Source organism: Pelobates fuscus, chromosome 3 (genome assembly GCF_036172605.1).
Source record: "Pelobates fuscus isolate aPelFus1 chromosome 3, aPelFus1.pri, whole genome shotgun sequence".
NCBI lineage: Eukaryota > Metazoa > Chordata > Amphibia > Anura > Pelobatidae > Pelobates > Pelobates fuscus.
The window spans coordinates 36,827,525-36,841,609 of record NC_086319.1 but is presented as its reverse complement, the minus strand read 5'-3'; the positions used below and the strand labels follow the sequence as shown (position 1 = coordinate 36,841,609).

The window sequence follows — 14,085 nt, the reverse complement described above, 5'->3', positions numbered from 1 at the left end:
ATCACAAATCCAAGTATAGAGAAACATGCACATTTAGATGTGCATGCGGTACACAAATCCTAAATGCAATATTGGATCTACGTTTGTAACGGATCCACTGGCACCCCGACTGGGTACCTCCGTTGAAAGATGCTCCTAGCGCTTCCAGAGGACTCCAAGCACTCTGGCAGACACCACAATCACCGAATCCGAGAAACCTTTAGATTCTCCCAAGCATATGAATGCTGTAGACCATTGAATAGGAACCATACGAATAGGCTTGTACTCCTAGCAGTCAACTGGAACAGCATACAATAAATCCTTCCCCCAATAATGAGACGACACATCACTTTGAGGGTAAAACAGGAACTCTCGACTGGCTCATCCAGCCTGGCTTTTATTTCCAACTCACACATACAGGCCACACCCAGGGGGAGGCATAAAAGAACCAATGACATAGATGTTACCTCCCACACATCCCCTCCCCTTAGTGTGACACATAATCCCATTATGCATACAGTGTAAAATATACTTTTACACAACTTTCATAACTTTAAAACCATCCATCACATTCACATAAAAATACATATCCACAATCAATCCATTCAGGGGAACAACATATTAAAAAATGGCATGAATCAGACCAGGGGTTCAACAGTTAGTAAAACTATCTTTTATTCCCCCTGGCTCAAACAGTAAAAGTAAAACATCCCCACAATGCATCCTGGCTTCCTCCCTTCTGCCCTGGAGATAATTGGAGAAGAAATCTAATTATCCAGGACTAGAGGCAGACTCCATTAACCACATGGTTGCAAAACAACATAAAACTCTTTAAAATACATAAAGTCACATTTTATACATTAAACACAGACATTTAACATATCCCCAGATAGCTCAGGTCTGCGTGCACATTATTAGGTGAATGGCACGCAGACCACACAAATACAGTTTAATTGCCATGGAGCCAAAGTCTTTCCCATAGTCTTTCATTATATGAATAGGCTCCATGGCATAGCTATCTGGGGGGTATCACATTCCCATAAAGTCTGGTCCATAGTCCAAAGGCAAGAGGCGGGCAATCAGCCCCCTCCAAGGACACGTGGCGAGGTCGGTTTCGCCACACTTCTCCCCTTTACCCCCCAGACTAACAGGGTACTTGACCTCCTGCCGGTCAGTGCCCTTGTTAGTCCAGCAGCCCACCCACAAGACAGAAACAGCAGAGCAGCCCACCCACAATAAACAGTTACTACACCTGGGTGAGGGAGAATCTTGTCCAGGTTCAGGTGCCTCACCACGGCTGTGTGGGGGACTGGTAGGCTGCCTTGGTAGGTTGCTGAGGGGGCAGAGACCAGCGGTACTCTGTCCTGTTGCCAGCACTACCACGGGAGTAGTCTGGTTGGAGCCTGGTTGCTGGAGACCGACTGTCTCCCCTTTAAATACACCGCTCTGCTGCTGGAGACCGACTGTCTCCCCTTGAGTTACACCGCTCTGCTGCTGGAGACCGACTGTCTCCCCTTGAGTTACACAGCTCTGCTGCTGGAGACCGACTGTCTCCCCTTGAGTTACACAGCTCTGCTGCTGGAGACCGACTGTCTCCCCTTTAGTTACACAGCTCTGCTGCTGGAGACAGACTGTCTCCCCTTTGGCTAAACAGCCCTGTTGTGGGGGGGCAGGACCGACCGTCCCTACCCCCTGTGCTGGAAGTGCAGAGACCACGGTCCCATCTGCACAGGTGTGGGGCTTACAGTCTCCCCCTGGTACATTAAGCTGCCGCTGGGGAGAGGTGGTAACCAGCTCCTCTCCCATTAGAACACTCTGCCGCTGGGGAATGGAGACTGGGCTCTCTATTCCCTGTACGTTAATGATCCGCCGCTGGGGAGAGGTGGTAACAATCTCCTCTCCCATGCATACTTCCCGTCTCTGCGGAGGGAGACTGACTGTCTCTCCTCCCAGCACAGAGTCCTGCTGTGGGGGAAAGGGGGCTGGGCTCTCTATTCCCTGCTGGATACTCTGCCGCTGGGGAATGGAGACCGGGCTCCCAATTCCCAACAAATCACACTGCCGCTGGGGAGGGAGGACGGCTCCTTCAGCTCCCTGTAACTTGGGCGCAGAGACCACGGTCCCATCTGCGCTGGTGTGGGGCTTACTGTCTCCCCTTGGTGTGCTAAGCTGCCGCTGGGGAGAGGGAATAACAAACTCCTCTCCCTTACACACTTTCAGCCGCTGGGGAGCAGGGCTGACCCTCTGTACTCCTTGTAGGCAGGGTGCAGAGACCACGGTCCCATCTGCGCTGGTGAGGGGCTTACTGTCTCCCCTTGGTGAGCTGCGCTGCCGCTGGGGAGAGGGAATAACAAACTCCTCTCCCTTACACACCTTCAGCCGCTGGGGAGAGGGGATAACAGGCTCCTCTCCCTGCACCGTAGACTGCCGCTGGGGAGCAAGAACGGCACCTTCAGCTCCCTGTAACGCACACTGCCGCTGGGGATCTGGGCCGACTGCCCAGCATCCCTGTAGGGCCGGTAGAGAGACCGCAGTTCCATCTCCACCTGCCATCTGTGGGTCTTCCCAGGACCAATCCGTGAGGCCCCGCAACATTTGTGAGTAAGGGCCCGGTGGAGAGACCTTGGTCCCATCTCTACCTGCCTGTTGTGGTTCCTCACAGGACCAGTCTATGAGGACCCCCACTTCGGGTTCCTCCCGCCGCCTCAGGGAAAGACGGCTAACCTCCTCGGATGCAGCCTCTACTCGGCTGCTGTACCGCTCCTGCTGCTGAGCATACTTCCTCTCTTTTGCCAACCGGAATTCTCGGTCCAGCCTTGTGTTTCGCTCAGCCATGACCTGGTTCCAGATCACCCGGCGTGTCTCCATGGGTATATCATCCCCATACTCGGCCACTCGCTGCCTCACCTCGGCCAGCCAATCATCTCCAGAGCCAGAACCTTCCATACTTGTCTGCTCCCAGGGGCGCTGCACGACTGCTAGCGTTGCCCTCAATTTGTAAATCCAAACAGTGTCTCTGAGCTGCTTTACCTCACACTAGGACGCCATCCCACCGCTTGCCACCAATGTAACGGATCCACTGGCACCCCGACTGGGTACCTCCGTTGAAAGATGCTCCTAGCGCTTCCAGAGGACTCCAAGCACTCTGGCAGACACCACAATCACCGAATCCGAGAAACCTTTAGATTCTCCCAAGCATATGAATGCTGTAGACCATTGAATAGGAACCATACGAATAGGCTTGTACTCCTAGCAGTCAACTGGAACAGCATACAATAAATCCTTCCCCCAATAATGAGACGACACATCACTTTGAGGGTAAAACAGGAACTCTCGACTGGCTCATCCAGCCTGGCTTTTATTTCCAACTCACACATACAGGCCACACCCAGGGGGAGGCATAAAAGAACCAATGACATAGATGTTACCTCCCACACATCCCCTCCCCTTAGTGTGACACATAATCCCATTATGCATACAGTGTAAAATATACTTTTACACAACTTTCATAACTTTAAAACCATCCATCACATTCACATAAAAATACATATCCACAATCAATCCATTCAGGGGAACAACATATTAAAAAATGGCATGAATCAGACCAGGGGTTCAACAGTTAGTAAAACTATCTTTTATTCCCCCTGGCTCAAACAGTAAAAGTAAAACATCCCCACAATGCATCCTGGCTTCCTCCCTTCTGCCCTGGAGATAATTGGAGAAGAAATCTAATTATCCAGGACTAGAGGCAGACTCCATTAACCACATGGTTGCAAAACAACATAAAACTCTTTAAAATACATAAAGTCACATTTTATACATTAAACACAGACATTTAACATATCCCCAGATAGCTCAGGTCTGCGTGCACATTATTAGGTGAATGGCACGCAGACCACACAAATACAGTTTAATTGCCATGGAGCCAAAGTCTTTCCCATAGTCTTTCATTATATGAATAGGCTCCATGGCATAGCTATCTGGGGGGTATCACATTCCCATAAAGTCTGGTCCATAGTCCAAAGGCAAGAGGCGGGCAATCAGCCCCCTCCAAGGACACGTGGCGAGGTCGGTTTCGCCACAACGTTTTTACATTTTTACTGCCATTCCAGGACAAAGGCCTTGATTTAATTTGTTTGAATCATATTTAGAAATGATTCCATTCCGTTAGAAAAAAACGTTTCAAATTATTTATTGACAAACGTTCCCATAGACTTTTATGGTGACTATGTTAGATGAATCATTTCAAAACTTTTTCTAACACAATAGTTTTAATTCCGTAGTTGATTCAAAAAAATTAAAGTGACATTACAGTTAGTAGTATGCTGAAATCTGTTAATGCTTTACCCATTATCACCTGTTTGCGTGACATTAGTGTGTGCCTTATAAGTTTAATGGGTTACATAGGTGAGTGTTCTATTGATACACATTGCTACCAAGCAAGCCAATGGACCACTATTATATAGATCTTATCGTAAAAAAGACGATTTTTCCAACACCTATCACATGTTCCTCTCCTGCAGCTTACTGAGCATCCTGTAGAGGGTGGTCTACAAACAAATGTTGACAATTTTTGTACATCTTAATAATGTGTTCTTATTGGTAACTATGTATGTAATGTTCTATGTAAGGAGAAGATACTCAATCACCCGCTGTCAGTAGCCAATCAGAATTTAATATTAATCAAAGCTGAGTTGGCAAGTTCTACCTAAAATTCTACCAAGAAATAATTCTACTTGGCTTGATGACTCAGAAAGCCCAATGTGCCCCATCAAAGTCCTTGTGTAGAATGCATCCTTATTTGTAACATATGCAAAATTAAACATTCAAATGGACCTTTTAAATAAGTCACTTGATTGTGCACAAAAAGTTCTAATAGCAGAATCTTGAGAAAATAAATAAAAGTTAAATATGTTTGATGCCTACATTTTTAAAAAAGTCAGAATAGTCAAAGGACACATTCAAATAGATCTGCACAAGCAAAGGATTTATTAACACAGCACGATGGCAGAGTATAGTCTCTAGCAGGAGTTATAATGATTATACTGAAATCCCTACCTCTGGTGGAGACATATATCAACATCAAGATGATAGCTCTTGAAGCATTGTGTATCATGCTGATATCTAGCACAGTAATGGAATGATACATACCCTGCAGTCACTCCACATCTTAATGTTCTCTCGATTTTTCTGATATGAACATGAACCTGTTTGATCGCTGGATTTTATTTCCATGTAATCACAACTTAACAAGAATAGCAATGGCACTTACACAGTAAGATTAAAAATGAAATCGAACATAGATGACGTTAGTATTTTTCTAGTGTCCCAGTGCATACAACAGTGGGAGCAACACCAAGAAACAAAATTGGTAAATAAAGCTACACCGTCCATTTATTTTTCTTATTTTGTAACTGCATAGAACTGGATCACATATCACTTAGGGGTTAAATAGTGAATCATGGTGAAATGACACTGTTATGATAAAATTAGTTCCACAAGTTGGAAAAAAATATCTTGGATAATTTTTCCAATGTGACTATTTTGGCTTACATTTTATAAATATATTGGCAATTCTCCACTATTCCGTTTTTATTGACTAAAGACCTCAGTCTGCCCATTTTTAAGTAAATGTGTCATCGGGCTTTATGGTAAAAGAACACAAAAAAAGGAGAAAACATTTTTTTTTTTAAATTATTTATTCTCTGTTTAGAATTATGTTGTATGGTATTATTTAAGAATACAAGGTAATAAGTTCTGAATTTTAATGAATTGAAACCTAAATCACAACATTTAGGAGACGATAGCTAATCTACAAACTTTCCAAATCCAGCTTTAGTCAAAATTTGGTTATTTTAGATTAAATTGTGCCATTCAAATTTTAATTTGCCACAATTTAGTTTAGTAAATAAACTGTTTATATGTAACAACAAATATTCAGTTGTGCAAATAAAAACAATTTGATCAGGATGGTACTTACAGGTTAAAAGTATAAGATGGATAAAACTCAAACGCTTAATGACACAAGTTTTTTGGAACACAACAGATTCTGCATGATTTGCCATGTACTTGTTCAACCATAGGTTTCCTCTGATTCTTTAAGTGCACTTACACATTATTTTTAAAGAACAGATCTGGCTTTCTTGTTTTACCTTACATGCTTATACATTGATCAACCGCATCATTAAAACTACCTGCCTAATATTCTGTAGGTCTTCTTTGTGCTACCAAAACCGATCTGAAGCGTAGAGGCATGGACTCCACAAGTCCTCTGAATGTGTCCTGTTGTATCTGGCAACAAGACATTTGGCAGCGGATCCTTTAAGTTCTGCAAGTTGTGAACACCCTACAGATGCTCATAGAACTGTTTGTTTTCAAAAGGAAGCAATTGTCAGAAATAACCCCCTTTAAATGCATGTAGATCAGGGGTTGGGAACCTTTGGCCCTCCAGATGTTTTGGACTACTTCTCCCAAAATGCCCAAAACAGCTATAATGCTGGCAAAGCATCAAGGGAGATGTAGTCCAAAAAATCTGGAGGGGCGAAGGTTCCGCACCCCTGATGTAGATAATGAATTAGAAAATCAAGCAAACAGAATTTTAAAATTTCTTTAAAGAGTGCTTTGATTTTAGTGATTTGAAGAAGCATGGTTCCTGGAGTCTGTATGTACAGCAGTTCACTCTGAAATGGAGATAAATCCCTCTGCCAGCAGCCTCTGGCAGCATCACTGGTGGTGTCATCGGTTAACCTAGGACTAGGGCTCTCGAATGGCTTATGTCAATTCTGAGCAAATTTGCTTTTGCACAGAACTGCATTCATTGGCTGAGAGCTGACACTCTCAGCTAATGAAGGGCAAATGCATGACCTTCTGGCTTCTGCAACTATGCAGAAACAGGAAGCTCGTCACTCGGCAAAAATAGGAAGCTCGTCATCAGCAGTCGAGAGCTTTGTATTCTTGTACATTCACAAGTATACACCCGTGATGCTGACTGTTGGTAAAGAACTTGCTAGGATCTGATGATAAAGCTACAAAAATCTACTCTCGTGTCTATTAGTGCATTTTTTAAGGCTAACAGAGTTTATAGGAATAGATTTTGAGTGTGCACGAGCGCACATTGTCCAAGTAATGGAAGTAGGCCAGATGGCCAGTTATGAAATCTCTTGCCAGAAGAACAGCTCATGTCTTAAGATTGACTGGCAAGAAATTAGAACTATATTAGAAAGCCATATGTAGACACAATATGGAACCAAAATACATTTCAGAAAGAACAACAAAGTAAAACTTGTTAAAGAGTAATGCACACAAAATCATATACAAATACAAATTATAATCCATACTTCCGATGTAACATTTTTAAGTTACAATGGCAATCAACATGTAATTGCCAATACCAATGTAAAGTGTGTTGTAAGTAATTGATTTTTATGTATTAAAAAAAACATGTCATTGCAATAACTCAGTTATCTAACTTCTCCCACCATTGCTGTCATTATAATTTACTGCGGTCTAGCTTTCGCCCTTCTGAGTCACATCCACATTGAAATGCAAAATTTTTACAGTTATATACAAAGAGCAGTATAGATATCTATTACCCACAAAGTACATCCTCATTGCACAGCTCTGAAAGCTATACAAGACACTCCTTATGGAACTCTGGAATCTTTACAAGATACCTAATTTTAGAGCTTTGGTAGACCTGAATAAAAATTCAAGCACAACGAGTTTTAACCTTTGCGGGGTTCTTCCTGGTGCATATGGTCCTTCCCTGTGTCCTTCCATTTATATCCGGTGCACAGGAAATTGATTTCTGCGCATTTTGGGTGCTCTGTAGCTCCACCCCTTTTCATGACATTAGCGCCGTGATGCCGTCATCACGTGTCCGCACATGCTGAAACGCATTGTGCTTCAATCTTTTTTATGCAATTTATTGCTTTATTTGTTTTCAATTTATTTCCAAGTAAAATTCTTTTTGAACTTCTACCATTCTGGAGAACTCTTTTTTTACTAAGGAAGGGGCGGAGCAGCAGAGGCGCAGATCGCCTACGGAATTTATTTACCATTACCTTTACAGCCAGAGCCTGCTATACGTGGCTCTGGGTATTGTGAGTGACCCATTACCTTTGATTTTACATCTGAATTTTAAAACAATATTATGCTATGTTAGCTTTTATGTTTTTTGCAGAATAATCAAAAGAAAATATGTATTGTATAACAATTGGTTTTACTCACTACTTTTGCTTGTAAATTTGCACCCCCTTTTCTATTCTATTTCTTCTCTGTTTTAACGTTGTGTCTTATTTGTGGATAAGGTCACTAGGGGTTGTTGCAATTTATAAAAGATCAGTGCCAATCCACCCATTACCCACTCTTTGTTTGGGCTTTTTATCACTGATACCTTCATCGTGTACTTAGGGTCCAGGGACCATAAAGTACAGAACGACTGTATATATATTTGTAATATCGCACATTCAATTACACATAAATCACTCTTACATCATTCTTTAAATTATTTTGTTTATTACATTAAGCGACTTGACATACCGGATATTATATCTAGTATTTAGTTCTTTATTCATATCCTGCTTGAGAACCACACAATGGAGTTTATGTATTGTGCATCATAAGATGGGCTTTAGCTTACTCACTTTACAAAGTACAATCCACTGGATAATGCCATTTCATAACATTGGAAAATAAATTATGTCTACTGTTGGAATTGCAGATGTTTCTTTACTAGAGCTCTCATATGAAGCTCCTACAGCCTTATGTCTGTCTGAGCATTATGGGAAATGTAGTTGGAAAAACATCAAAGGAAACCAAGGTTAGTCATTACTGTTATGAATAAAACTGATGAATGAATATGTAGTTGGGTGGGTTAAATAGAGAGAGAGAATGGAGTGATTTGATGTCTAACATTGATCCACATACTTCTTATCTGTTGAATTTCTGTATCATTGAAGACACGTTTATCTGTTAGCATGCAGCACTGCAGATCAACTTAGCGCACTGACTGCACAATATAAAGCACACTGCAGAGCTTTTTAAAATGCAGCATAATGGTCCTCAGTCAGCCAACGATTATCAAATACTCCTGACTCTGCATTCATGAAATATGAGCCGTTGAAGTATTAAATGAGCACGCTCTACCCACCCTTATCAGCTATTAAATAACAGAAAAGATTTGTCCTACCTGCAATGACGGATTGTTAGAAACTGTTTGGCTATTGGGAATGTGGAAATAAAACAGAAGTTGGTCCCATCAAAATTCTCCACATAGTAAATCCTGCAGCAAAGAAGAAAGAACTTTCATGATATAACCTCAGAAAAAAAAGGAATATACGTCCCGAGCCCAGCCTTTCACAGATTGCATGCTATACAGCATTAAAACAGCCTTCGTACATTGCAGAACTGAGTCCAAATCAGACATTCTGTGGTTTAAACCCAGGGTTTATCTCTGTAATCCTTCTGATCCAACACCAATGCTGTATTTGTAAGACTATGTAGCATTTTACTGCAGTCACTGTATGCAGAAAAAAAAAACCCAGTCATTCCATACAACCTCTGTTCTGCAGCTCGGAGACTATATAACAAGAGTCATGCATAATTCAGTACATTAAAATCTCACGGCACTTCCTGCAGACACGGCTAAACCCAGTAATGGATTATTGATTATACTATTGGGGATAGATAATTGCCCCTTTTTAAACAAAAAAAAAATAAAAAAATAAAAACATTATTAACATCTAGAGGTAAGTGTTTGTTTACAACATCTACAGTCTTTGGTCAAATTTCCTAAAATGTTAAACAGTGATGTTATGTTAAGTATCCACAGATGATATGGGTTTTTTTTGTCTGTTTTTTTAGCAGATACTTTTGTTTAAGAATCTAAGAATTGTAGTTTTTTTTTTTAATTTAATTTACAATAGGTTATATTTTATAAAAAAATGTGTGACTAAATCTTTTCTAAAATCACCATTGATGTTCATCACATCATAGTTCTTACTTATATGCAAACTGAGTGATGTTCCCACACAAGCCATTTTAGATAAGATGGCCTATTTCAGGTTATCTTGTGCCATGTACAAAAGAAAGATGTGTATATTATATGATAATCAATAATCTTACAAGCAAATCTTTTGTTTCTATTAAATGGTTTCACTGTTCCGTAGCATCGAAACTTTGGCTTAGTTCTCTATTATTTACAATAAAAATAAAATGGCAAATATAATTTTTAGTTCATTGCCAATTATAATGCTCTTTAAAAAGTCCCACTTTAATATGTTACATATAAGGTGACTTTAAGTCCACAAACTAACTTTTCACCAATTCTGGTGCTTTACTTGGCTGGTGTAAAAGCATATTAAATGCAGGTACCCTTAAAACCCTGAGTCACACTTAACCCTATGTTAAAGCCTACCTTAAACACCAAAAAATCTTAAGACACTCTAATGCTATTCCATGTGCAAAAACATGTGGGTATTTTAGTAATTTACCCCATGCCTACCCAAACCCTAACTCCCTCTAACCTTTCTTTAGTAGCATTTAATTTAAGTACATTGTTATTTGTGACAGTTGAATCAACTTTTAGCTATATGCCTAAAGAATCAGAATAGCATTTGCCCATATTTTAAGAATTTTTTTCAAAGTAACATTTTAACCGTATATGTTCCACAAATGAGGACTCACATAACAACGTTAGCATCACAAAACCTCTTATAATGAATCCATAAAGTCATATGCCATATACAAGGTAACATTGAAGGTTCTAAGGCATGATGTACCACTGTAGCAAGATTGCCAACTGACAATTGGTTGGAATGCGAGATCCTTTATATGAATGAGGGACTTCATCTCTTTCAAATACATAGTCTCAAGTCCAAATTTCCTGAGGGATAAAAGAGGTAAGGACTCAACTAACCGACTTTTCTTTACCATGCGTTATTGGCCGTCACCATGAGATCTTCTGATAGACATAAGTACATGAAAAGGATTTAAAGGGATTGTTCTTATTTTAATTAGGTGTTTTATGTTTTTTTTTACATCCAAATAAAAGGAACTTACAGTAGAGGAAATATTCCCCTTTTAAAACTTGTGTATGACATGGTAACAGGATAGTGACCTAGAGCACACATCAAAGTGAGACTGAACTCACTGTGCCTATGAGATATCTTCATTTTATAGTCTAGCTGGTGTCATTACTAGGTGAGGCATCAAACAATCATATAGAAATTCCAAATAAAGAAACAGTACAGCAAAATGCTAGTTTTAGTTATTTACTTGGTGGGAATTCTCTGACAATAGGCCTCCTCTACAAGTTCCTCCTCTGTCAAACAGTCTGACACACAAAAACATCCTTACAAAGATTGATTAAGCAGTGAGTGTTTACATTTTGCATAAATTAACCAAAGTAAAAGGCTTACTGATATCCACATATGCAAAATATAAAATGTATCTCTCATATGCTATATCAGTGGTTCCCATGGCATGCGAACAGTCCCAGATCAAGCCATTTACAAATAATCTTCCCGTGGGTTTACTGATAAACCCTTGTCTAAAGTTGTTTCTTTAGGGCTGGGTTGGGAACCACTGTCCTAAAGTGGGGCATGGAAACAAGTATTGTCCAATCTACTACTAATTGAAAAAGGCCAGGCCAATAACAAAACATGTCTGTTAACCTTTTCTGAGAATGCTGTGTAATGATGCATCTATATTGGGCAATATTGGAGGAACAATGTAGAAAAAAAATACTTTAAAATATGACATCATATATTTCTAGAACTTAACAGAAGGTAGCAGCAATTCAGAATAAAAGCATGCTGGGAAGTAAATTGTGTACAACCTGCAAGTCAATTTTAAACTTCCAATTTTTTCTTCTTAAAAGGCAACAGCAACAAACTACTCACTGGGAGATTTGATCCAACCTTGAATACATTTTCTGAATATAAAAGACTAACCTCAAAGAGCCCTAAAATGCTAAAATTACATATGAGGTTTGGAAAAGAAACACAAATATTCATGGTTTTAGTATATCTCAAGAAACCATTAAAAAGACGTCATGTATTTTAACTTATGTTATAATTGAAGCAAGTTTGTTTCTGTATATGTATATGTTTGTGTGTGCCATTGTCATTTCATTTTCATATTTGATCTTCAGCTTTATGTTTATTATTAACACATAATATATTATACTAAAACACTGCAATAATTTTGTTTTTACTTGTACAAATTAAATGAAAGCAACCAGCAAGGAAAAAAGAGAAGTATTTTCAAAGGTCCTGAACTAAATATTAGCATAATATATAACGTATAACAGACACTTATTCGTTGGTGTTGGACAATGGAGTTGGGCCAATAATTACTCAGGATGTACACACTGCACCCTATACTGGCAAGAGTGTATATCTTCACTTTTTAAGTACCATCTATAACTGCCAAATAACCTTGAGACAACCAAAATAATAACCTTGCAAGGTTAAGACAGGCACTTCCTGGTGGTTAGGCTACTTTTGGTCTGCATGAGGACATCCAGCATCAGTCAATTCCCCACAGGAAAACATTGCAGCCAAGGGACAATCGGTGGGTTGTATTCCTAGCAGGGCCGGATTAACATAGGGGCTGATGGAGACTTTGCGTACTCTGCAAATGCTCTTGCTTCTTCAGTCTAACACTGTGGCATGTTCCCTTTCTTCAAAATTCCCTACATACAGCTTTTCTCTGTCCCAGACTGTGTAAAACGAGCTTCTGCCTGCTAGTAAGGACAAGTGAGTGGACAAGTGAGTGCTAGGAGACAGTCCTTAGAAATAGTGGATCGAGCGCATCATGAGACGCACTTATGCCAAGCTCAGGGTGCTGTCTGCATAGTATGCTCTTAGTTGGCCAGCCTGCATGATGTATTCACGCCAGGCTGATTTTCTAATTTCTCTGGCAGATTTTTATGGGCATGTTTGACCTTCTGGGTCGTTTTGGTTACGTGATTTGCGTCAGTGAAACACCCTTTTATCACACCCACTGAAATCCTGCTTCACCGGATACTGCTGTTAGGGGGTATGGATTTACCTGAAAGATGAATGCGAGACATTAGCATAGGGTATGTGTTTTCTTAAAGTGATATCCTGTGAGTTTGCTTCCAGCACCATCTCCACCAGATACATGATGATTGGGAGGTATGACTCTTTTAGTGTTTACTGTCGATACGATTCTATAATTAGGCCCATCATAATTGTCAGCACCAGGCTCAATGGGCTCTTGATCTGGCCCTGATTGCTAGCACTATAGTATCCCTTATTCACAGGGCTCCTTTGAGTTCTATGTAAGAAGCTCAACCCAGATGCTTCCTTTGGTAGGTAAAGGTAATGAATAAATATTAATATTATGTATAAACATATCAAACTATTATTTTATGCAAGATACATTATTTCATTAGTTCTATTCTCTCTTTAAGAAGTGAACATGCACATTATAAGTCTTTCTAATCAATTTAAACAAACAGACTTTGCATTCTTACAAAAAAAAGTGACACTGGCTCATATTGTTAAGAGTTGTGAATAGCAGAAGCTTAGTAATAAACAAGAAATTGCATAGCTCTTGAGAGGACGAAGCATACAACCACTTGCACTGACTGGTACTCACATTTTTCCACAATCCACGATTTATCTGTTTGAACAATTGTCCTTTTGTTAATCATGCCACCAGTAACATTAGAAGTGTCTCGTACAATTGGAAAGAAACGTGTTTGCACACAAATCAAATAAAGAAAGAAAGAAAATAAGGTAGGAACATCTCATCTGTGATTGAGTAGTCACAATACATATATATATGTATACGTATACAAATGCCCTTTCTGTTGAGTTATGCATGTATGTACAGCCAAATCATTTTCTTTCAGTAAAAGAAACATAATTAACATAAATATGGACTCGGCAAATGCACTCGTCTGCAATGTATGATTTAATATTTGTGTTTTATTTCTGAAATTCAGAAGGTTACTATGTAGAGCATATTAGAAATACATAAGTCTATACTTGGAAATTTCCCAAACTTCCCAAAAATTTGAGCCAACACGTGAGCAAGTCTTGAAACAAATAAAACAAGCAATGTCCAATTATG

General features: G+C 39.9%; 1 protein-coding gene across 5 annotated transcripts in view; it reads right to left on the bottom strand.

The window, feature by feature from the left end:
* Window positions 1-14,085, bottom strand: part of CNTN1 (contactin 1) — a 144,228-nt gene that overhangs the window by 101,256 nt on the left and 28,887 nt on the right. For 2 of the 5 annotated variants that reach the window (XM_063446921.1, XM_063446923.1), the window contains exon 2: window positions 9,170-9,262. The exons of 1 other annotated variant lie outside the window; for it this stretch is intronic. The gene's annotated coding sequence lies outside the window, so the exon portion shown is untranslated. Of the gene's footprint in view, window positions 1-4,072; window positions 4,095-9,169; window positions 9,263-9,378; window positions 9,522-14,085 lie in introns of those variants that run through there. 2 more of the 5 variants (XM_063446922.1, XM_063446925.1) reach the window with 2 other exon arrangements.